At 37.3% G+C, this 25,630-nt stretch overlaps 1 protein-coding gene across 4 annotated transcripts in view; it reads right to left on the reverse strand.

Annotated features, from left to right (window-relative positions):
• CDH12 (cadherin 12) overlaps window positions 1–25,630 on the reverse strand; it is a 542,156-nt gene that overhangs the window by 222,351 nt on the left and 294,175 nt on the right. For all 4 annotated transcript variants that reach the window (XM_040548890.1, XM_040548889.1, XM_040548887.1 and 1 more), the window contains exon 2: window positions 1,901–2,044. The gene's annotated coding sequence lies outside the window, so the exon portion shown is untranslated. The remainder of the gene's footprint in view (window positions 1–1,900; window positions 2,045–25,630) is intronic.

The following is a 25,630-nucleotide window of genomic DNA, read 5'->3' on the forward strand; positions in this document are numbered from 1 at the left end:
TGAATACTAATTATGCTGGGAAACCATTGATTATTCATGAAAGAAAAATCATTGAAGACAAGTATAATGGCAGCTGATTTATGCATTCAAGTATTTCTAGCCTGGTCAAGGCTTGCATCTCAAGCAGCACAAAACTTAGTAAATGCCATATTAATGTAACGTGGAAAAAGAAGTGAGCCACAGGCTACACCAAGATGAGAATCAGTGCCTGTAACTACTTCCCAAAGAAACTTCCTTTCCAAGAAAACAGTGGACATACTGAATTACCATTATAAAATGCAGAACTTAGAGAAAATACTGATACATTGTTAAAACCATCAGTATTCTAAGTACATTTCCCTAAAACCTCAGGTCATTTTCCAATATGCTTATATTTTTGTAAGAAAGACAGCTTGGTATTTCTCACTGAAAAAGCTAATGGAATAAATAACAAACCTGCAGGTAACCAACATTTCCCTGAATTTTTCTTTTTCAGGGGGATGGGTGGAGGAAGAGATGGGGTGGAGCAGGTGCTTGGGAGGTATTTTTGATTTTTATTTTTTATTTTAATTATATTGAGTAGCTGAGCTTTTAATGCAAGATATAGTGTTATGAATTATATTACCAACACTGGATGATAATCAAAGATACAGATATTTAATGTCAGTAAACAGCATTGGCTGAAAAAGCAGTGCAATTAATTCATACTTTTGTAAACTGCCGAGGAGTTAAACATCTGTTTAAAACAGCAAGATTTGGAATCAGTTAACTTTTCATTGATCTTTTCTCCCTATTATGACAGGTTTTTAAAGACAATGTGTAATTTTTTGTGGGTGACAGGAAGAACACTGACATGTTTAATACAACAGATCTTAATTTGGTCCCTTACAACATTAAAAAGTTTGGGCTGTTTACTAGTTCCTCAGTTATCCCTGACAGCATAGATATTAAATGTACACTTGACTCAGACTATCAAATTCAATTCACTTTAGACATGTTGGTGTGGATTTGCCATAGATACACTGCGTTGCTTAACCAACTCTGGGCTGCATAAGCATCCTTGACTTTTTCTTATTAGTCATTTAATCTTTCAAGATAGCCTCTTCTCGTCTACTCTTTTTTTTTTTCAAGTAAAGATCTTCAATCATCAGTATATTTCTTTTGATATGCCACACTCTTTCTATCACCCCATGAAAAATGTGTCCTGTTCCTCTTCAATCAAACACTACTTTTTTTCCCCCCCCCCCCCAGCAACTACCAATTTCATTTTCTGACCACTCGTATTGAAGCAGCACCCCCACTCACACTTCTCCCCTGACAGAAATGCTAATTCTGCAAAAGGAACTGTTCAAAAACCCATCAGCTGCTGAGTATAACAGTCCACACATGAGTTGCAGCCCTCAGTCTGGCTGTAACATGGAAAGCTGCATGCATATTCTCGACTCTCATTTTGAAAATCCCTTTCTGTCTCATTTAAATGCCACGGAACTTTGAAGCCTTTTGTCTACGAGTTTCTGCTTGCGAATGAACAAAGCTCCTTGCTCAGAACCAAGTTTTACCATAATGTACTTTTGCTTTCCAGTTGTAGTGCTTCCCAAAATAAATGTAGTAAGCACAAAGGGGGAAGGTGTGCATGCCTTTCCTCCTCCCCTCTCACACCCCTGCACATTTCTAACATTTTTTTTCAAGCTTCAGAGTGCCACCGAATCAGACATAACTGCAGCCATTCACAAGCAGCTGCTTAAAATCTGCATCTCTCCAGACACGGGTTCCATGCTGGGACACTTGCCTCTGCCCTGAGCCCTTTCCAGACACACGGCACGGACTCCCTTGCTGCAGTGCAGACTGTCAGTTTACTCAGTTTGAACTTTCAATGCAGAAATTCAGCATGATGCAGTCAGCCAGATAAAGCAGCACTTACCTTAATTGAAATCTTTTCTCTGGTAAAGCTGGCGCATCAGTCAAATCAACAGTGATTTGGGGGTAATCTAAGTTTCAATCAACACCCTCCGGGTTGCTGCATACTGCTCTGCCTGTTTTTCATTTATGTTGAACTCTTCACTGTCTAAAGGAGAGAGAGAGAAAGATGAGCTGAAATCCTCAGAGGTTCCTAGGGAGTGAGAGAAGAAGCACCAAAGCTATGTTTCTTAACATGAGATTCTCAGCAAGCGTGCTCAGGTCTGGAAGATCGTGTAACTGCTGTGATAGGCTCCTGTCATGTCCCCTGAGCCGTGAGATGATCATTGACCTGATTAGCTCTGAACACTCCCTACATGCAGAGAAAGCACTGAGAGGATTGGTGGGTCGCAAGGGAATTGGGAAAGGCACCAGGGCCACTTGGGAATCTTCATTCTTCCAGACTAATGGATGTGCTGCAGCTGAGGCTGTAATTTGTGAGGAGGTTATGCACAATGTTAACCATCTGAGGACTTAAACAAATGTGCGTTTGCATGCTGTTTCTCAAGGTGCACCAGCATGCAACACAGGGTAGAGCTGAGTAATTAGAGGCTGATGTAGCCGTTTCGTAATACAAGGCTCACTGTATGAGATGTTCTGTAAGCTGAGTGATAAAGTGGTTTCATACATTTGCCTCTGACCCTGGGGACAATAGCAGTTAATGGGCAGAGTAAGTGAAATTAGCATGGTGGGCTCATGTTAACCCCCAGATGGCAATCAATCACCATGGAAAGGAAAAGAAAGGAACAACAAAACCCAAACAGGCTAGGATTATTTAACAAGTGTATGTGGCAATTTAAATAAAATGAAGAGAAAGAATGCCAAATTATGACAGAAAGGACTCTTAAAGACAGAAAGAAAAGCAGTAGCAAAGCACAAAAATACACATTCTCTTCTATGCTTGTAGTAGAAGAAGAAAAAAAAACCACAGGGAATGCATTTAAAGGACCTAATTTGCCTTTCACTTATACTGATACAAATAAATCTGTTAAAGATGACAGCTTAAATTTAGATGGGAAAAAAAAAAAACAGAGCGAGAGAAGAATGAGGTGTATTTGTTACCTATTTTTACTTCTAGGATAATACAGAAACTAGACTTTTGTAATACTAAGTTTTCAGGCCAATGTGCTCAAATTAGTCCAGCCAAAGTATGCCAGCTTTTATGACCATCTTCATCTGCTTTTTCTCGCTTCTTGGACGACAATTACAGTGTTAGCCCGTTGACTCAATTTTCCATTCAGGTTTGTCCATGGAAATACCAGTTTGTGGCTAAGAGAGGAGTTCACAGGATATCATATTTAGTAATAGTGGTCTGACACCTCAGTGGAGATGGATAACATTTTAGATTTGGAACCTACATTTGCAATACAAGCTCTACCATACGTTACTCTATTAATGCTGAAAGAACAATAATCATAAACATCTACTGAGATTCTTAACCAAATTTACTTAGGATCTGTTTTTATTCATTCTTTGAGTAAATTAGTGTAATTTTATTTTAGTAGAATGAGTGGTCAAGAAAGCAATTTTTAAGTTGTTAACCCAATGACAGAGGAACTAGATTACATACATTCTGCAGGCATTCACATCAGAAATCTAATTATTACAGAGAAAACACTATCACGTGACTTAGATCACTCAGAAGTAACCATAAAAGTTTGAACCTCAAATGTATTTAGTATAACACAGACAAGACAGAAGACATTTGTCACCCTAACTGCTGTCACCCTAACTATAATGCCTGAGAAACAGGCAATAAATCTAAGCTAAGTGTTCCCCCTATGGTCAGTAGGAAGAGACTGACTTTTCTGCCCTAACAGTGGTAGCTAATGATTTTAGAGATCCTCCTCTAGAAGTGCTTCTCTATTTCCACTGAACAAAAGCTTCTCATTTGCAAAATCTGGGTAATGAGACTGTATTTGGCAATATTTCTTATTCAGACAGTAATTTTTTTAGAACATAGAATATATTTTAATATGACTTACTGAATGCCTATCATACAGAGATTGCCATTTCACCTGGGACTAATAATAAAAAATAACTATTATTCAACTGAGAAGGTTTTTACACGTATTAATAAGAAATGTAAACATATTCTTGAGCTTGACTAAATGGATTTCATGTGTCAAGACTAAGGTGATTTGCTGCTACAAGCCCTCATGGAAAAAGAGGTTGCTTTACCCATAAATTTGTACTTCAGAATGGACAGCACGTCATCCCAACATTTACAATCTTATTTGTTATAACATGGCATTCTTTACAAAATAATTAAGCCACAGACACACACTATGTTATTTATGATTTCAAATAAAATCAAAGAAATTGAATATGAAAATGGCATCTAGACAACTTCTTTGCCATTCGTGAAAGCTTCCAGTTACAGGTTTCTTACTGTTATGTCTAGTTGAGTCCCTATTCTCACCAGCCGTGGAATCTTTCACATTTTTCTTAAACAACCTAGTAGATCTCAGTGTCAGGAATACTTTTCCTTTTATTAACCACTTCTCAAATCTCCTTTGGTAGTTTTATACTAAAAATTCCAGTCTTATAATACTGTTTTATTTCTAACCTACTATTCTGATTGTCCTTTTAAGGTATAGAAGTCAGCATTCATTAGAAGTTCATAGGACGTAAGTGAATTATCTTAATTTTTTACTACTGCAAGTAAAGGTCTGAAAGAGAAAACAGTGTCCAGAAAAGGGACTGAAGTATGAAGTGACAAAATTTGAAGAGACAACATGATTTAAGTTTGTGCAGAAACTACTGTGACTTACTGTTGAGTTGGACAACTGGGCAAGAAATGAGCATTTTAAGTTCAGTGTTGACAAAAGGAAACAATATTTGAATCACTTTTAAGTCTTGCTGCAGTCTAAACAACAGAATGGACGTCAGTTGTCCTGGGTCTTATTCCCCATCCTAAATATAACTCCGTTGAATTCCGTTCTTATCAATCATCTACATAAATGGACCAAGATTGTTCAGAGCAGGGAGCGAAAATTATCAGAAAAGAAGTACGTCTTTAAAAGGGGCTAATATAATCATATAGATAGTAAAAATTAGACATCCCTCTTGACTCATCATTCTTATACAGAGGGGGCAGTACATTAAACCAGTGGACAAAAAAAAGGCGGGGGGGGAATAATTTTCTATGCAATCTGTAATTGACCTTTTGAATTTATTACCACAAGCCATGACTGCAGCAAAGAACTAATATATATATATATTTATATATGAGAAAATTTTAAAGTCACAACAGGTTTTAGAATGTATACAAAACAAAAATCTCATTTTTTCAAGACTGTTCCTCATTAACAACTAAAACTATTACCTCACAGACAAGAGAAGATACTAATCATGGCAAAAAATCTTCTACCAAATAATATAATTTAGTAGTAAAATTTATGAGACCTTTACAGTATCATTGCATAAGCCATGATATTTTTACTGTCAAGGTCATTAGATACTTGTGTTTCATCAAAAGAATAACTTAGATGTTTGGGATTTTATTTTAATAGATGAATAGCATTTAAAAAAAAAAAAAAAAAAAAAAAAGCTGTATTTCCCAAATTCATCATTTGAATAAACTGAATGCCAAAACAAATACAGAAGCAGTAAATTATTCCAGCGTAATTTTCTTACTATCATGTAAACATCTTCAGTTCAGAAACACAAACCAGTGCAGCACAATACATCACCATGCATCAATTGTAAACTCAATAATATTCTTCTATGGCCTTTTACTCTGTCTGAACAGTGAAGGAATCAACAATAAACCACTACATTCATAAATTTTCAGCTGGACCAAATCACTCATACAGTAGTTGCCTTAGCTCTGTTATGCTCAGGAGCTGAATAAACTAGAAGTCAATCATGTACCAATAGCTTCAACATGCTGAATTATTATTTATTCTACAATTGAACAGATTCTTTGGTATAAAAAAGATAACATACTCCACAAAATGTACTAAGAGATTCAATTTGCCCAGTAATTTCTTCCTTGTTAATAAATAATTAACAAAAAGAGGTGTCGTCTGCTTCATTTTGGCTGGAAAGAGAGTAACCAGAAATCAGGTGTGGGAATACTCTAGGATAACAGCAAAAGCTGCAGAATAGAAGACTTTATAATAAGAGAGAGAGAGAGTGAAATCACCCTTATTCTTCACCTGTCCAGAGATATGCATATCAATAATAAACCACCTAAAGACATTAAAAATGCTTTGAAGTGAACCATTTGAACTTTCATAACCAACATATTTTCCACATTTTGGCAATTTCCACATTTTTTCTCCATGGTGGCCAGGGACAACCAAACTAGATAACTCTCAATAGTATCTGACAATTGCCATGCATTTTAGCACTGGAATTTTACTCTCATCCTCATTAATTTCAAAAGCAGATGCTGAGCAGATTCAACTCCAAATTCTCATCTGGCTTACATCAGCACAGTTGTATTTATTTAAGTGGAACTGTACAGCAAATTTATGAATTAGTGAGATCTCATGCAAAAGCAATACAACTTGTCATCAATTAATATTATACTAGATTCCAAAGATTCCTGCAATTTTATCCAACTTTTTTTTTTTTTTTAAATAGATATATGACTCATTTTCTTTTCCAGACTTTCTGGCCATAGTGAGTACAGACAACACAGCAAAGTTGATTGCATCTAGCAAAGAGTATAATCTTGAATATTCGGCACTTTAGTTCAGTGCCTTGTTAAACAGGGTGTGGATGTTAAGGTAAAGATGTTATCTTGTTATCTGGACAGAAGGAAGTGGCTGAATCCTAGCCATACTCACTGGAAAACTATTCACTTCATCAGGCTTTTTCTTCTGATAGTTCTAGGGACTCAGACAACTCCAAAGCACTCTTGTCCTTATCTGACCACTGTTCTCAATCCCAGTTTAGAAATAGAAATCAGTACCATTCTTTTTGCTTAGGCCAAACTTCCAAAGATAAGAAGAGTAGTACAACATATTGCTGTAAGACATTTCCAATTATGTTATGCAATGGAGCTTCATTGTACACTTTTATTAAGTGAGGGTGGTAGACTGACATTTCAACATTGGTGCTATTTCCTTGGAGGCATCCCCACAATGTCGGAGACATTTAGGAGGCAAAAGTACGCCTCCTAAAAAATGTATAAAGAAATAAATGCAAGTTTTGGAGGTTCCTAAAACAACAGAATCGTTCCAAAAGTGTAATGACTGTATAACGACTGACCCTTATCTAACATGGGGCATTTTTGGTACTCTTCTCCCAGAGGCCACCCCTGCAGCCCCCTGGCTACCAAAACTTGCCACATAAACCCAGAACTATAAAGGCTGTTTTGTTAAAACTCGGAATCCCAATTTTGTACTGTATTATCTTTCTCTATGTACTGAGATCCTCAGGAATACTAAAATGTACTCTACAGGACAGGGGAAATTTTATAGGTGAGGTTAGTTTACCTCTCCTGTCAGCAGTACACCTATATGGTTCAACTGAAAACAAGTTACACAGGAGTAGCCAAGGGCATGGTTTTGTAGCAAAGTGTGACATGTAATTTCTGGTCTGGGTCTTTCTTTTGCTAGGGGCCATATAGCTCCTTTCAGCATAAAAGCGAAAACAGGAGCGTCCTGCAAGTTGTACCACAGGAGAGTGTGGGAGATAGAATGACTCAGGGACATCCTTTCTAAAGCACAATTCCTCCCTCACATCCTTCTTGTTCAGGTGAAGGGAACAATGATTTGTGGTATGACCTGTCTCAGCAGCAATTTACAACAACTTCCCAGTAAAATCTCTGTCTGCTGACTGCCTTTTGCTATCCACTTGTGTTAGCATGCGAGGACAGGGGAGAGAGGATAGTGCAGGAAGTGTGCAGGGATGCAATATACTGCCTGTAACCACATAAATATCTTATACCTAACCATTAGCCTCCATGTTCCCATCTGTCTGAATAAGGAGGGCTTGCTTGTCCCCTTGAAGGGGACAAAACTGAACTGCAATTTAGTCTTGGGATTCTCCCTGGCATTTTTATGGCTGAAGCCTGCTCTGCTACTTACTCAGACTAATACTATAAATCTAACACACTTTAAGGACCACATTTTCAGAGTCATAAAGCATCATATCAGTCCATTTTTTTCAGGGGAACCACAGATCTTTTAGAATACCTAGAGAAAATCAGATTGTAAGAGGTGCCTGCGGTTGTTCAGACATTGTTGGTTTCTGGAAAAGCACAGAAATGTTTAGTAGTAAATACAAACTTTAATTAAATCAAAATTTCCAGCAAACCTAACTTGGATGACCCTAAGTAGTTTTAGTCTTCTAACTTTAGGGCTTTATTTTCTTTCTTCTTGTTCTCGTTGTTATGTTTTGTTTTATTGTTTACTTTTAATTTTATCATCGACAGTTTTTCCTTCTGTGATGCTCCTCTTCTCTTTTTCAGTCTGTCCATGTCAGAGTCATAGTATGTAATCTTTTAATATATATATATACATATTTTTTTTTGTTGGTTGGTTGGTTGTGTTTTTGTTTGTTTGTTTGTTTTTAATTCTTCAGAAATCTGTGTTTTCTCTCCAAGTTATTTTAATTTACTTGTTCACTAGGTATATGAAACATTGTTTCTTACCTTAATATGCTCTCTTTCCACTTACTCATTCCTTATTAATGCTTCTCCTTACACAGTTCCAGCACTACAAGCTCCATCTACATTTTTCTCCAAGAATTATTTTCCTCATCTCTCTTAGCATTCCTCCTTCTATGTCTCTCTTCTGGCAGTGTTAGAAGGAGAAGTTGCATTTTTCCATATCCATGTAAAAACTTCTTAGGTAGAAAAGGTAGAAAAGGTAGAAAAGTTCTGACATAATTGCTGTTAGAATCAAATTCCCTCAACTACTGTTCAGGAGGAGCTAGAAACACTCCAAAGGAACCTGACTCAAAAGTGTTATTTATTCCTGGTTCTCTCTTGTTTTTAATGCTCTGAAGCAAGTCTTCTCTTAGATAACAGACATCAGCCTCTTGCCTATGAAGGACAACTCCGTTCTGAGTAGCAAATTGGGAATAAGGCTGGACTAGGCTATAGGGATAATACCTGCAATATCATTTTGATGCCAAGCCCTAAAAAAGTAGACTGATGGGAACAGGGACCAGCAAGACCAGCTCTCACCTGGGGTCAGCACTCTCCCTTCACGTGTGACAATGCTAGTTAACATTTAGGCTGCATTCTGCTGAGAGAATACCCAAGCTACACCACGCCAAGTTGGTGTAAGGGTAAAGAAGTCCCCCATCCCAGTCTTCTCGGAAGAACAGAACTTGCAGAGCCTTTCACGAAATGTAAGCATGATGCAAGTAATGTAGTCCCTTCAATGGGCCTAATGGCAAAGCCATTACCCTGAAAGCATTTCACCACATCAAAGTGTGTAATAAATGGCTTTCCTAACGTAAAGAAACTGAAACGTGTAATATATATCGATCTTATTTTTAGGATACCAAGGAACACAAAGATTTCAACCCAGTACACAGACACTGACACTGATTAGTAGAGCCTAACTCTGCATAATTTGCTTCTTGTTTCTACCACTCACATCATAAACCTTTCTTATCCGCTCCAATTACGTACAGGACACACTAGGACCCCATGAAGTCTGCTTATCTATAGTTTGCAAGAGTTCTGAACAAAATCATCACTTCCTTCTGTAGCTGCATGTTAATCCTCATCAGCTTGTTTTTTGATCCTATCCTGCACTTCAAAAACATTGGTCTCTTGGGCCTTGATGATTGTTAAGTTTCCTAAATTTTCCCTTAGATGCTCAGCAGAGATGTAAGAATGAAAAGGCAATAATAAAAAACTGTCTTCATAATTGTTTCATCCTGTAATCATTATTTCCAATGGGATCTATCAATATGAGCATCTTAAAAGCTCAGAAGACATAGAATCAGATCATGACATGAAATGTGAAACTGACTTCTAGGCATCAGGAAACTGAAGGGGGCAGGAGAACTGAGAAAACAAGGAGCTTCCTTTCCTCAGGTAGCCCAAGCTAAAGCATGTCTCAGCTGCAGCCCCTTCACTCAGGAAACAGAGGCAATGGTTTGGCAACATAACTTTGGGTACTATCTCCCACAGAAGGAATAAAGTAGGGACATACCATCTTAAACTCTACTTCACTGCAGCTTGCTATCAAAAGCCAGTGCAGAGCATGCTGGAACAGAGTTTCTTTATTATGGGCTTGGATGAGAACGTTATGTTGGATGAGAACATGCTTCCACATTATTATGTTGGATGAGAACATGCTTCCACAAAGCACAACCACCCTTTATCTCTTTTTAAGATGACATAGTTTAAGACAGTTGGTTAAGTAATACAACTTGGCCTCTAGTGGTTAGACTTAATAGAATTCTCTAGCCACAGAAGACATGATTTATAAAAAATACATTAAAAAAATGTTCAGGTTAATAATTATATCTTCTTTGGACAGGAATTATCATTATGTGATCATGCTCATTTGGGGCCATTAGCTTCTCTTTCCCCTTTTTTTGAATAGTGAGGAATGAAAGATGGTTTAATTATAGCACAAGGAAATTACCTCCCTTTTCGTGGAGGAGGAGGGGAGAAGATGGTGTTATAATCATAATACAATGCTGAGACTGTAGGATATTACCTTAAAATATTTATTCTCAGTTAATTTCTCAGTTCCATTTCCATTTGTAATAAGTATCATGTTTAAAAGACATTCACATATACAGAATCACAGTAAAAGAATTTGGAAGCTAGAAGGTATAGGCTTCACATCTGAAGTTCACAGAGTTGCGTTTTCTCTAATCACTGCAATTTGTGATTCATGATCAATGGGAGCATGTGTAGTATTAACAGTCTGTTAAAAATGGCATATTAAAAATGTAAACTCTTAAGTGTATAGTTACCTAAATAAATGATACGTATTCATTCATGTTTAATTTGTCTCTTTACAAGCATAGCCAACTAGCCCATGGTCAGCTATCTCGAGAACCATCTATACTGATTATTAATCAGCTTGCAGAAACCCTGTATCTTTTTTTTTTTTCCTATTCATGAGGGCACTTCTGAGAATAATAATTACACTACTTAGCCTTTATCTAGTGCTTCTCATCTTTCAAGTGCTTCACAAATATTAATTCACTAATTAATCTTTCCAACAACTCTGATTACTCCCATTTTACAGATGGAGAAGCATTAACAGAGAGGCCAAGTGACCTGCCTGAGGATATGGAGAGTAGAGAAAGGGGAGAAGACTGGGGGGAAAGAGGCTTATAACTGGAAAGAAATGAAGGCAAATGGGACAAATAAGGTGATGGTTCAGCAAATAATCCTAAGACCCCACTAAAGAATTTAACATTCCACAGGAGGGCAGCCCTATGGTGCATTATGCAGTCACTCAATCTTCCAAAAGATCCACAAATCATACAATGGAACTGACAAATAAAACATAATGTGCACTTAAACAAACAAACAAACAAACAAAAATATGCTGTCATTTCTTAGATACTGGCAAATCATAAAAGTAACCATGAGCCCAAAACTAAGGTCAGGAAACTAGAAAATTTGAATTTATTGGGCATCTTGTTTGTTGTAGGGCTATCCGTTCTCAAAATTGGATCAACTAAATGCAAAGGCTGCCCAATGCTAGTGGTATAAATTCAGTTAGGATTTTTATGCCTGGTTAACTTTGCATCCTGGGAGGCTCATTGAAAGCATGCTATCTGTAAGACTAGATCTCAGATGAAACTATACGGAACAAAACAGATTTACTTCTTAAACCTTGCTTTTCTGCTTTCAAAATAACCTCTCCTTAATCCTGTAAGTACCCCACCTTTTTTTTTTTTTTTTTTTTCCAAGTTTTACAATAAAAAATTCCTTTTAACCAGATCTCCCACATGATTGCAGAAAGACATTTCTGCATTAGGAGTACAGGGGAGCATGAGTTAATATTGTTGTACAGCAATGCTTGGAGGAAGACTTTTTTTCTTAAGGTTGTAAGAGATGCATCATTGCCTGGAATTTAGGACAGTGACTGGAGATGTAAGCTATCCAGGCTAAGGCCATGAACTGAATTAGTGATCTGAGTGCAAAAACTGTGCTCTGTGATGCAGCTGACAGGAACTTGAGGATTGGTTCTGGATTAGAGCAGAATCCCAACAAGTGTACTACACGTCTACCCAAATTAAAAAGCTCTAAATAATGAAAAAAATATATATATATGCAAAGAACTTTATGTTCCTTGAAGACTGAAAACAACCTAAAAAAGTACTAAGACCTGCATGAATTTTATCATACATACAAACAATTGGTTCAAATAGGGACCACTTTGTACCTCTTCAAGAAATTTTGCTTTCTGCTCCACAAATAGCTCCATTACAAAAATTGATAAGGTAAATATTTGTTCCAGTTTCACTCTATGATATTATTATGACTGACATTATTTGTATAATACTGTATTGTGTTGATGAGGGACAACAGAATCAAAATGGTGAACAGTCACAAATATAAACGGTGAAGAGTCTCAAATATACTCATATATTCAAAACTTCCACACTACACTGGTATACAAGAATACAGAAATCTCTGGTAAGAATAAAGAGAGATTAACAACGCAAAAAACCCGACCTGTTAAATTTCAACCACAAACGAAACGTACGTGCTATAAGGTCCACTGCTTGCAAGAGTGGGGTGCTGCCACGCTTGTACCCCTCCTTGCCTCCCTCAAGTTTCCCCCTTGTCTGGACATGGCCTAAGAATGAAAAATATTTATTTACAGAATAGATACACCTATTCTGTATCTTGGAAAATTATCCGCTTCCCAAGCCCTAAAACCATGAAAGCAAGTGATTATTCAGAAAAATAAAAAAAATAATATATATATATCTTCCTTCACTCCTACAAGATTTTGAAAGATCATAGTTCCCTTAGTTCTACACCCTCTTAAAATCAGAGAGCGTGTCCCCTTCTCCTTTGTCTTTGTTGTTCTTGCCTGTAATTTAACAGCATCTTAAAAAGAGTATGATGTTTTAAGACTCCCACCCATGTTAGTGAATATTATGTACATACTTTCCAAAGCTGACCTTTCAGAAAACCCGGAATCACCAGGAGTGCAGGGTGTCCCTGGATGGGCCAGGCAGGGCCCATCCCAGAGCCCCATCAGGAGCGGGGCACCGGGGCAGGCCCAGCCCCAGGCAGTGGGCATCTCCATGGGGCCAGGACGGGCTGAGGCTGGGCTGGGCCATGGGCGGGCCTGGCTGGGCAGGGTCCTTGTTCAGGCCGGGCAGGGCTGTGGGGAACTGGAGCCCAGCCCTGCTGCGGCCTCTATGGAGCAGGGCATGGTGGCCCCAGGGCTGCTGTGGGGCCTGGGCCTGGGCAGGGATGGGGATGGGGGACTGCGGGGGGGGGGGGGGGGGGGGGGGGCGCGGGCGCTGGAAGCACCCTTTGGGGCCATGATACAAGGTCAAAATGGAGCAGGTTGAGCAGGCTGGGCCCAGAGCCTTGTCCACATGAAAACTCTGGAAAATGCTATTTGCTTATCTTCCCTGTGAATACATCTTTCCTAATGTATAGTCAGTTTTTTTCTTGTTCTGCTTTGTGTCCATTGTCTCTTGTCTTGTGGTCCAGTTTTGAGACGAGTCTGGTTCATCTCTCTGCCCAACCTTTTGGTGGGCAGCAAGATTATCTCCCCTTAGCCCTCTCTCCTTAGAATGATAGAATCGTTAATGTTGGAAAAGACCTTGAAGATCATCTCATCCAACTGTCCCCCCCCACCAATATCACCCACTAAACCATGTCCCTAAGTACCACATCCAACCTTTTCTTAAACACCCCCAGGGATGGTGACTCCACCACCACCGTGGACAACCCATTCCAATCAACTCTAATTCTCTCAGTCTTTCCTCCTACGTTATGTTCTTCCGCTTTCTTACTACCTTGGTGGCCCTTCACTGGACTCCAACCAGTATATTCACATCTGCGTGGTACTGGGAGCCCAGAAATGGACACAGCACGCCAGATGGGGTCCCACCAGTGCCAAACAAAGGGGAAGGATCAATTCCCTTGACCTGCTGGTATTGCTTTTCCTAATGCAGACTGGGGATGACAGTTACCCCCTGGGCACATTGCTATCTGGGTTCAATTTGTTGCAGAAAAGGACACTCAGCTCCTTTTCTGCAACACTGCTTTCCAGCTGGTCCTCCCTCAGTACATACTGGTGTGTGGGGTTACTGCTACCCAGGTGCAGGACCTTGTGCTTGCCTAAAGCATGGTCTCATTTTGTTCCTTGAGCCTCACGGCCTGAAAGAAGCTTCATGCCTCATGGCTCAGGCTGGGGCACTGTGGCCATGTGGACACTGAGGAACTTACAGTCCACAAGGAATTTCAGCTCAAAAAGGATGAGACAGAGTTTATTTACATGTGTCCAGAATTATATTTGGAGTCTTCTGAGCAAGGAAGGAGCTCAGAAGTACTGGTTATAGAAACTTAATTACTGTTTTAGGAACTGAATTCTTTTAAAATGTGATTATTATTTATTTATTTCATTTAAAAACTAGACAGCGCTATGCAGTGCAGTGCTGTAAGTCAAATTGTAAGATAAAAATGGTTATCGAGGTATGGCACATACTGGTTCTTAAATATTGAGACCTAGTAAAATAGCTTTAAATATCAGCTTATCTTTAATTAAAATTTGTTAATATAATCTGAATGTTGCTGATGCTAATATTTTCAAGTATTAAAGGATATTCTAGGCTAGGCAGGAAAGTGTCAGTTTTATTTTTCTAGCCTTCTTTATGTTAGCATAGGCTTAGCTTTGTATTCTTCAAGAAGGAAATGGTATGTACATATTTTGGATGTCGTCTTTTATTGCTTAATTAAAGCTATACAAAATGGAATAAAGTAAACTCTCTCTATCACACTGACATTTGCACAGCAGCACATTTGCCATCAACCAAAAACATATTTGTTCAATGTCATTAATGATATAAAAGATACAAATTATATATTTATGAGGAATATTAATAATGAAATATTAATTTGTTGAAGAAAACACAGTATTAATAATAAATAATCCCTATCTCTATGACCATGATGCTAGGATGATATTGCTCTAATTTGGTTTCAAAAATAATTAAATACAGACTTACACTCATGGAAAAACTCTACTGCCTTGTAAACAGTGGTAAAATACACATCTCAGAACAGCCTCTAAGCAAGCACCTGCAGAAGAAGTGTGTTGTAACAACAAATTAATTTCCTGTGCTATATTGTTGAACTGAGGTGAATTCTGAAAGTGCTATTTCTTCAGAGAGAGTTCTATTTTAATAAAATAGATGTGAACGTAGAAGTCCAAACCAAAACCTGAAAACAAGAATAGAAGAAAGTGTCTGCATTTGTGTCATTACTTTTCTAATTTAGGCAAAAATATGTGTGAGATTAATGATAAATCCATGCACATTACTATAAGAATCCTCTTCAAAACAGAGAAAAAAAAAAAAATGAAATAATGGCTAGGATGGGTCAGAAAAAATCCTGTATCTGAGTGTAACTATGGATCTCTCGTATCAGAGATTCACAGGCAATGTCATCAGCAACTGACAATCTCTAAAAGTATATGCTATTGTTCTTCCACCAGGTTTTTACAGTCCTTTCTGTGAGTCTCCAAATAAGTGAAACGCTTATACAAGTCACTGTTCTAAATAGCTGTGTAGCTTTTCAAGTGTTTTGGCTTTCCCATTGTTTAAGCCTACATTCACCTCAACTTTTCATTTTTTAAACTTGCTCAGTTGGTAAGTTATCTTCCTTTCTGTGTGCACAAAAAAATCCCCCATCTTTTTCTGAACTGTTTTTTGAAGCGATAATGCTATCTCTTTCTATGCCTCATTCTCAACACTAGTGGCATATTTCCAGTCACTTCCACTTGGCATTATATATGTTAGTAATCTTTTAATGCTGATCCCATACCACAAAGCTCAAGAGTATCATGTTTCGTAAAACATCAGATGCAAATATTCATGCTCCAGAGCTTGCGAATTGTTTTATCCTCAATAGCAAGCAGACTGGGAATGACTGCAACTCACACAGACATGTCTGAGTCAGTCCTAATTAGCTCAAATACTGGTAACAGCATAGCAGGACACAATGAGCTAACTCCAAGCTAGCTGCCCAAATATATTCTTTACAATAGCACACCCAGCAAACATTAGCTCTGAGACCAAAGGAACGGTGCAAGACATGCCCTTCATATCCCCCCCCCCCCCCCAAAAAAAAAAAAAAAAAAGCTACGATTCATTTCACTACAGTCACAAATAAAGTTGTTCCAGTGAAAATTACAGGGGAGATTATTTACATGAAAACTGTAGGCCAACAGATTGAGGGCCAGACCTTGCATATATTTATTTAAAAGAATATTTTTATTTGTTCAGATGAGTCAAAAAAAATTCAATGAAGTCATTAAATCTCATCTTAACATTTCCAAGACTGACTTCTAAATCATAGTCATGTTTATAACCATAGTTTACTGAAATTACTTATGAATCAAAACTCTTGAAAAAGTGAAAAATACATGGATAATACATATATACATGTAATTAAAATTAGAAACTTATTAATAACTCACTGCTAAAATATTTATGTGATATATATATACATATGTATATGTACATGGATTTATTTATATGAAAAGATAGCACACAATACTGTAAAGAAAACCAAAGTATTCGGAAGTTTTCAGAAGGTCTGCTTTGGTGCAAGTCTATAGATTTTCACAACTTAAGAGTACCCTAGTAAAGAATGTTGCAACACTCCTGGATACCCTAAAGTATCATTAAACTGCACAAGACTCTCATGAGTGATTTATTTCATTGAGTTTGCACCATCGTAATTAACCACCAATCATAAGTAATTAAGCTAGTCATTTAGGCTACTAATGATTCATTATTAATTAAGAATATCAGGAAGGTTTTGTCCACCTGAACACAGACACCTTTCTGAAAATGAGATTTATCATTCCTGGCTGGTGTGTATCTCTCCCCCCTTTGAATATGAAAAGATCATAGAACATTTGCTAAGATCAGATGCAAAAATTTTAGGCAGTTATTATTAGATGAGCAAAATCCCACCATTGCTTGCTATAAGCTTCCTTTAGTGTCAGTGTACAGAAAAAAAAAAAAACAAACTTATTTTCTGAAAAGAGACATTCTGGTCAAGCATTTTGTTTTTGCCTGTCAAACTTTTACAGCTAGATTTCCTAGCTCATCGGACAGACATTTCTGTAAAGTTTTTTGAGCTAATGTTATGCCATGTCACTTTACTACAATAATGAGGCAGTACATCTGCAGTACAAATTGATTTCAACTAACCAAAAGACTACCTGGTAAATAAATTTAAAAGTGCAAGCATAGGTATTCTCCTTTAAGATCCCAAACGCATCTTATAAAATACTGACATACTGAAAGTGTGTCATTTAGTTATGTAGATATGTCTTTTACAGATAGAAACCTCAGCATTAAGTTTCTTAACTTAGTTAATAGTATTTCTGTAAGTTTGTAGTAAAACTTTTACATAAATGGTCTCCTTCTATTTCTTACTCTTTTAAAATTTTGTTTGCTTTTATCAAAGCAGTCTTAGCCAGATTTGATCTGTTTGTACATGTTTTTCTGTAACACAGGCTGGGGGAAGGAATAGAACATGAGGAATGAATCTACATATATTTACTTTCATATCTAATATCTGTTATTTTACTAGTCACTAAGTCTTTTCTCACAGGTATGCTTTCATTACAGGGTGCACTTTGAATATAAGATATCAGCCACTCTGCCCCTACTATTTCCACCTCTAACTAGCCATAAAGTCCTGCTACCTCTAAGGCAAACTGAAAGAGAGGTTCCATGGGAAGAGAACACAGCCTGTGTGAGTTGCTGTGCTCCTTTAAAAAAGGAGGCTTATGCTACAATACCACCACAGGATAAATCTGTTCATTTCATAAATGGCAGAAGGGAGGGAAAAGCTGGGAGAGATAGCTATCGTAATTTCAGAGCAAAAAGTTCATGTCAGTCAGATGTAGATGTATGATAGCTGTTCCTGTAAACAATATGGATATTCCACACTCATTTTTGAAATCACACTGTAAATGCCTTATCCTCAATTTGGTATACAGTGCAACTCCCGTAATTTTTCATACAGCAACAAGCAATGCAACAAGCAATTTCCTTCCACTATCACAGTGGTTGCATATTCCACTTTCAAGGAAACAATAGCTGAGTGTTGTCAGATACATATTCTCTTACCGACAAAACAAAGAAACCTGACCTTTCCACTGAATGCAGTATCTTTCCTGCTGAAAAATTTGAGATCTACTCCCTATCACTATAACAGACATCAGAGGCTGACTAGAAAGCAAATACTTCATTAACTACACCACCCTTGCACCTGGGACTCGGAAATGTTCCAAATGCCAGTGATTCAGTCAATTAAAAAATTAAAGGTGTCTTCACTACACTGAACACAGACACACATGTCCACATTCATACAGCGGATACTTTCCATAACAAATACACTCTCTACAACTAGCTTTGACTTTATGCCGTGCTTACCAATCAATGCAAAAGATCTCTTCTTAAAGATATTATGGAGGAATCTGTGACAGGAACAGTTTCCTCTGCGAACAATGAAGGAAGCCATGCAGTATGATATGAACCTGTGATATTGCACCTTGCATGCAAAAGTATAATTCTGCTGAAAACTAAAATTATAAGTAGTTGAAATGTAGTGATTTTTATCTTCAGACAAAACTGAAAAAGTACCCTGAAAATTCTGAAATAAACTATTTTAAAACATTTTTTCCTGATAGATCACAAACTCATGCAAAGATAAGACCTTTTCTGGTTCAAACAGAACCTAATTTTGAAATTTTGAAACCTTGAAATAAAACTCAATTTGTCTTGTATGCCAATGTACAGCCAGTTTAAATAAATAAATAAATAGCCCTACCAACAATTCAAAATTGTTATTTTGTTAATAATACAGGGTATTTAAATAGAGGTAAGAAATACCACAGTTTTGATATTGTTTTTGTTTTTTAAAAGCAAGTAATTTCTCTTGAATATTTCAATGAACACTCAGCAAAGAAACAATGCAGAGCCTCTCTGTGAAATAACTGAGGCACAAGTCATGCTTCTTCATTAATCAACAGTTGAGAAAGATGGGCAAGGCAAGGTAGCAAAGATGGGAAGAGATGTTAAAACAATATCTTGTCAATATCTTATTTTCTGAGCAAATTATCCATGCCAGCTATGTGACAAAGCAGCAACAGAAAATAAGTGGTATGCCTGGCTTGTTATTACAACAGCTGTTACCTTTACTGAAACTAACATCATTTTATTTTTATGCCATTTCATGAAGTAAATACTGTCATCCCAGGGAATTCAGGCTTGCATGCAAACTTTAAATAAATACATTAATAAGAGTTCTTCTGTCAAAAATATACTTCTAAATTAAAATGCTTGGAAAAATGATTTTCTCATATTTTCTTCTGACAAGTTAAGAGTATCTGAATCTCCAATGTTCGCATTTTACTATGTTAATGTATTTTTTATGTTTGATTTTTTTTATGTATTGCATTTTTTGTCACAATTATAAACAATTTAAAAAACAGTAATTGAAATACAGTGGGCTTAGCTTTATTTAGTTAGTTTAGTTTCTTTACAAAAAAAAAGATGACAAAGCTTGGCTGATTTCAGTTAAGATTTTTCTTAAGTGATTGTCTTGAAATAACAGAAGCAATTTTGACTACAAAGACACTCATGGCTAAATTCCCATTTACTTAAATAAAGTCAGATTTTCAGATTTTGATGCTTATGCTATTTTATCTTTGTATGTCCTTCTCTGTAAGCATATGTCCTTCTCTGTAAGCACTACGCACAGAGCAAATGAAGTCAGTGGAATTAAACATAGATGGAATTAGCATTAACATGGTTTGCTGTTGTTTACCCCAACAATACAGTATGGTTATGTGGAAATAAGAAGGTTATAATGAGAGCAGACTATGGAACAACATGAGTTCATTCTCATAATGGTGATTGTAATAATGTTAATGGGTCACTTTGCAAACACAACCCATCCCATTGCAATTTAAGGAATTTAACAGTATGTCCATTCCCAGATGCAATTTATTTTTCTTCTTACTGTATTAATTAATTCATGCATTATATGCAAACCTAAAAAGAAGACAGCACACCTCATACTGATTACAATTTCTGATCTCCCCATCTGTCACTGTGTAATGTATGAACGAGTAGATACATAATAAAACCTCTGTATATAAACTCATCTCAGTACTGGTATTCCATTTCCAGTTCCTGATGTTGTTTTGCCAGGTACATGAAGGAGAAGAAAATCATCAGGAATAGTCAGCACGGATTGACCAATGGGAAGTATGCTTGACCAACGTGATAAACTTCTACAACGGAAGGACTGGCTTGGCAGATGAGAGAAGCAAAGTGGATTTTGTCTTCCTTGACTTCACTTCACTTAAGGATCTATGGGATCCTCACGGAGAAACTGATGAAGTGTGGCTGGATGTGTGAGGTGATTTCAACACTGGCTGAATGGTTAGACCCACAGGGTGGTGATCAGGGGCATGAAGTCTAGTTGGTGGCCAGTAACTAGCATCGTACCCCAGAGGTCAACACTGGATCCAAACCTGCTCACCATCTTCAATCATGAGCTGGATAATGGGGCAGAGTGTTCTCTCAGCAAGTTTGCAGATGACACAAAGCTGGGAGGAGTGGCCGGTAGACCAGAGGATTGTGCTGCTATCCAGAGGCACCTGTACAGGCTGAAGAAGTGGGCAGGCAGGAACCTTGCAAAATTCAACAAACTGAAGCGCAAAGTCCTGTACCTGGACTGGAACAATCTCCTGCACTAGTACATGCTGGGGACCAACCAGCTTTGCAGAATGGATAGCTGGGGAAAGCAATTTTGCAAAAAAAAAAAAAAAAGGACCTAGGGGTCCTGGTGGACAACAAGTGAAACACGAGCCAGCACTGTGTCCTTGCAGCCAAGAGCAGTGATGGTATCCTGGGCTGCATTTGACAGAGTATTGCCAGAGTATTTGACCCACTGCCAGAGGGTCAAAGGTAGTGATCCCTTTCTTTTTTCAGCCCTGGTGAAGCCAAATCTGGAATACTGTGTCTAGTTCTGGGCTCTCCAGTACAAGAGGGAAATGGTGCTACTGGACAGAGTCCAATGAAGATGGTTAAGGAACTGGAACAAATCTGCTGTAAGGAAAGGCTGAGAGAGTTGGGACCGTTTAGCCCTGAGAAGAGAAGGTTCAGGGCAGAATCTCATCAATGTACATAAATACCTGAAAGGAGTGTGTAAAGAAGAAAGAGCCAGGCTCTTTTCAGTGGTGCCCAGTGACAGGACAAGAGGAACGAACTGGAACACAAGAGGTTCCCTCTGAACATCAGGAAGTACTTTGCTGTGCGGGTGACCCAGTCCTGGAACATGTTGTCCACAGAGATTGTGGAGTCACCCTTCTTGGAGATCTTCAAAAGCTGCTTGGACATGGTCCTGGGCAACCTGTTCTAGGTGTCCTTGCTATAGCAGGGAGTTAGACCAGACGACTTTCAGAGCTCCCTTCTAACATACACCATCCTATGATTCTTTGAATTTTATGTATTGATGAAAATCTCTCCATAAATGTGACTCAAGAAAATGGAGGATCAGAGTGTTAAAATGCTTCCATTGCGCTGACGCACAAAAATATCACATTGTTTTCTTCATTAACATTGACTTTGGCAGAAGGAAGGACCTCAGTTCCTATAAAGATTGAGATTTAACAAGAGCTTTTCATACCTAGATAGTCAGTTTCAACAAAGAGATAAAGCAATTACCAAAAATAACACAAGGAAGATTGACAAAAGCACACAGAAATTGTACGCTGCCATGTGTAATTTTTATAGGACCAGAGAATTTGGTATTTATGTATCCATAAAGCAGGGATATCTTACAGGGTTAAAATAATGCAGGGTTAAAATACTAGGAGCTGGATGAAGAAGATTAATTTAAATTTGAAGATCCTTTCAGCTGTGGCCCAGGAAAAGGACCTGAATTACATCATTCAGTACTGTAGCTATCTGCAGCAGCAAGAAATGACAACATGACATTTTTAATAACATTGCAGAAGTGGCAAGCATGAGGCTTTCAAATACAGGAAGGTTTTAGGTCTTGAGGCAGCAGCATAAGTAAAGCAAGGACAAAACACCGTTTGAACATGTTCAATGTACTCCAAAACTATTATTCCTTAAAGTAAATAGGATGTCTGTGCCAGTCTCCTGCAGCTTTACTGTGTAGTTTTTTGTTGTTATTTGATGTTTCAAAAATTGTTGGGCAGTGACTGAAACCTAAATAATGTATATTCACCCTACAAACTCTATCCATGTATAACACAAAGATATTTGATTTGATAGTCTTCATTTGCTACAATACTCAATAATCTGTGAAGTAAGCAATATTAAGCCATTCTTTTGCTTTTTTAACTTAAAAGAAATTCATGGGACAGGCACAGGGAGGATGTAGCCAAGCTGAGTAGTTCTGCTTGGCTCTGTAGTTCTGCACTTAGATCGCTATCAGCCAGCAAGCTCAAAGTTAGCTTTGGTTTATTTGTAAAGCTAGCTTTGATTTATTTGTCAAGAGGCGTGTTTGCATTTTAAGGTGAAAAAAAAGCCGCTCAGCTTTTGCATATGAAGACATGCATCACTTTCTATATTCCATCTAGGTGGCCTCAGGAGCAAGCAGAAGCTTTCCTTTACTAGGCATCATTTTAATTGTCTTACATTTCAGCTTTGTTGGATTCAGCTGACTTGATGCTGCTCCTAAAATTAGCATTGCAGTTGGTTTTAATCTGGCATCTTTAAGCTACTTCTGTATGAGGGGACAGGTGAACACTCTGTTATCTTACACCTTAAATTGGGGTCCACCGATGATCCAGACAGAGAAGTGTTCTGACACTTCCAACACGTGTGCTAAATGTAATCCTATAATCTAAAAATATAGTAAGCACTTGAACTTAACTTAAGTGGATCAGCAGCCTCAAAGGTTGCTGGTACTATACCTGGGGTACTAAATTAAGCAGTGTCCAGTGAACACTATGCTCATACATTCATACTGTTAAATCATTAGAACAGTTTCTGGCATGCTTGTGGCCTCAGTGTCTTCTTGTGAGCATTCCTATGCATGGCTTAGGAGGTGGCAAAGACCAACAGGCAGTTTGCAGGAGACCATCTTTTTTTGGAAGCTAAGAGGGTATACTTGCATTGATGTAAGCTGTTCTCTGCTGATTAGCCTCAGTGCCAAAGAACGATCCTGCTGTGTTTCATTTCTTGTTACAAACATAGCCAAAGTGAGTAAGAACTGTAATGAAGACTTCTGATGATGTCCCATCAAGCTATCATGTAACTTATCCATGTTATATAAACTTTGGAGAACATAAAAAACTTCTGTCCTACATAGTTGTTGTCAGGAACATACCTAAAGCCCCAGTATCACTTATGAAGATAGACAGACACAGGGAAAATTCTTAGTAATCCCAAACAAGTGAGCAATCACCACTAGACACAGATGCTGTGACATCATGATTGGAAATTACCTTGTAGTAAGCAGAAAATTTGCATGTTGTTTAATATAAGAAATCCACCAAACTATGGAAGACTGACATTTACAACACAAAGGAGAAGCAAAGAGTTTGTACCATTCACACCATATATATTGCATCTATTCTCAAACTGCTGAAAAGCTCTTTATATTGTTCAAGGCACTTTTTGCATTAATGATCTCCAGCTCTGACTGGTCTTTCTGAAAGTAGACTACCTCAAAATATGATGGTTTGGGGCTGCCAAATCCTGCATTTGTCCTCCATATAGACAACTGCAGATATGCCGTTTAGTCTTAAATTCAGTTCCCAGAATAACTCATTTCCACAATGGAATGAGGTTTGGGTGTTTTTTTTCCCCCACATTGTCCAAAAATCTATTTTATAGATGGCAAACCCCGTGTCTGTAAGTCATTAAGGGGAAAATGACTAAAAAGATCAATTCTCTTTGTTGTTTGTTTTGTTGCTGCTGTTTGTTTTGAAATCTTCAAAGAATGTTTCGTTCTTGCTAACTGCTATTATTACTGATTTCCATCCCATTAGTCAAGGGAGATGCCACGTCTCATAATGAAACAAAAAGCACAAACCCCTGCAACTGTTTGGTGTTTTAGTGTGGCAGACAGTATTATGCAAAATGTTAAAACATTTTCAGATGACTAAATGCCAGATCCAACTCTTCTTAACATACGTCAGAAAACTCCCATTGATATCAATTGATTTTGGATCAGACCCAAAACAAGTTAAGAATATAGAGGAGTGTCAACAGCCGATCTGTATTCACTGTTATTTTCTAACTATTTTAAGATGGAAAGTAACTAGGTGAATCCTTGAAACAATACCTACCACAGAACATTAGATTAACATGAGGGTTTGAACTAAGAAGAGTTCCAGTGCTATTTGCACATCTTTCTTTACAGAAAGACATCACTTTCTGAAAAAAAAAAAAAAAAAGACAAAAAAAAAAAGACATTAATTTCAGTTTCTTGATTACAGTCATGTTCTTGACATCAGTAAGAAATTAACTAAGTATTAAATTAATGCTAGACAATTCTGCTGGTAGAACTAGCATTTTCCACTGTATGGTGAAAACATTTCAATGCCAAACAATTCCACATTTCATGATGAAAGTGTTATTAAATATACACTTTTGCCTCACTCTGGAAATTATTTGGGCTTTCAAGGTGGGATAAATATTGATTTCTTTCACAAGAGACTTTTTAACTGTTAGGGTACTAGAAACCCTAGAATTAATACTATGAAAAACTCAATTTCTGTTGCTTGGGAAATATGGCATTTCAACACTTATCTTTTTGCTCAAGGCAGAGAAAGAAATTGAATGTTCCACTTTGTGAAACATTTTAGGAAAATCAATATTTAACAAACTACAATATTCTGAAGTACCTAAAATTTCATTTTGATTCAAACCCAAAATACTTCATTTTGAATCTCTTCATTAGTGAAGCTAGTCTCTTTTGGTACTCCTCACCCTCCCACCCCCCCAACCCCACCCCCCACCCCCCAGGAAATACAGTTTGGGAGTTAACACCTTTACCTTTATAAAATGTAACCAAGATCAAATGCCCATAAGCACACATAGAGAAAGAGAGAACAGATTTATATGATCTTGCTTAAATTTCTTAGAATAAAATACTTTTTTTTTTTTTTTTTTAAATATATATATGCTCGTGTTAAAATGAAAAGCAATATGTGTGTGGAAAACCTTTAGTGACAAATTTATTGCAATAGAAATTTTGGTCTGCAGAAAGTGAAAATTACTTGCAATCCTAATTGTAATCTGCAAGATTTTATTTATTTATTTATTTATTTATGTTTTTATTTTGTGTGTGTGTGTGTGAAATAGATTTCTAGAATGAGACACTGGAAATTCAGATTGTATTCCTGGATATCCCACTGGCTTCTCAGATATTTTAGATGATCTATTTTTCTTTTTGACTAAGTTTCTCCATTGCAGTGAAATACTTTTTATAATTACCTACAATTTTTTAAATAAATGTGTTAAAATTGAAGTGTTGTTATCCAGGTAG

The sequence above is a fragment of the Cygnus olor genome, chromosome 2 (genome assembly GCF_009769625.2).
Source record: "Cygnus olor isolate bCygOlo1 chromosome 2, bCygOlo1.pri.v2, whole genome shotgun sequence".
Taxonomy (NCBI): Eukaryota; Metazoa; Chordata; class Aves; order Anseriformes; family Anatidae; genus Cygnus; species Cygnus olor.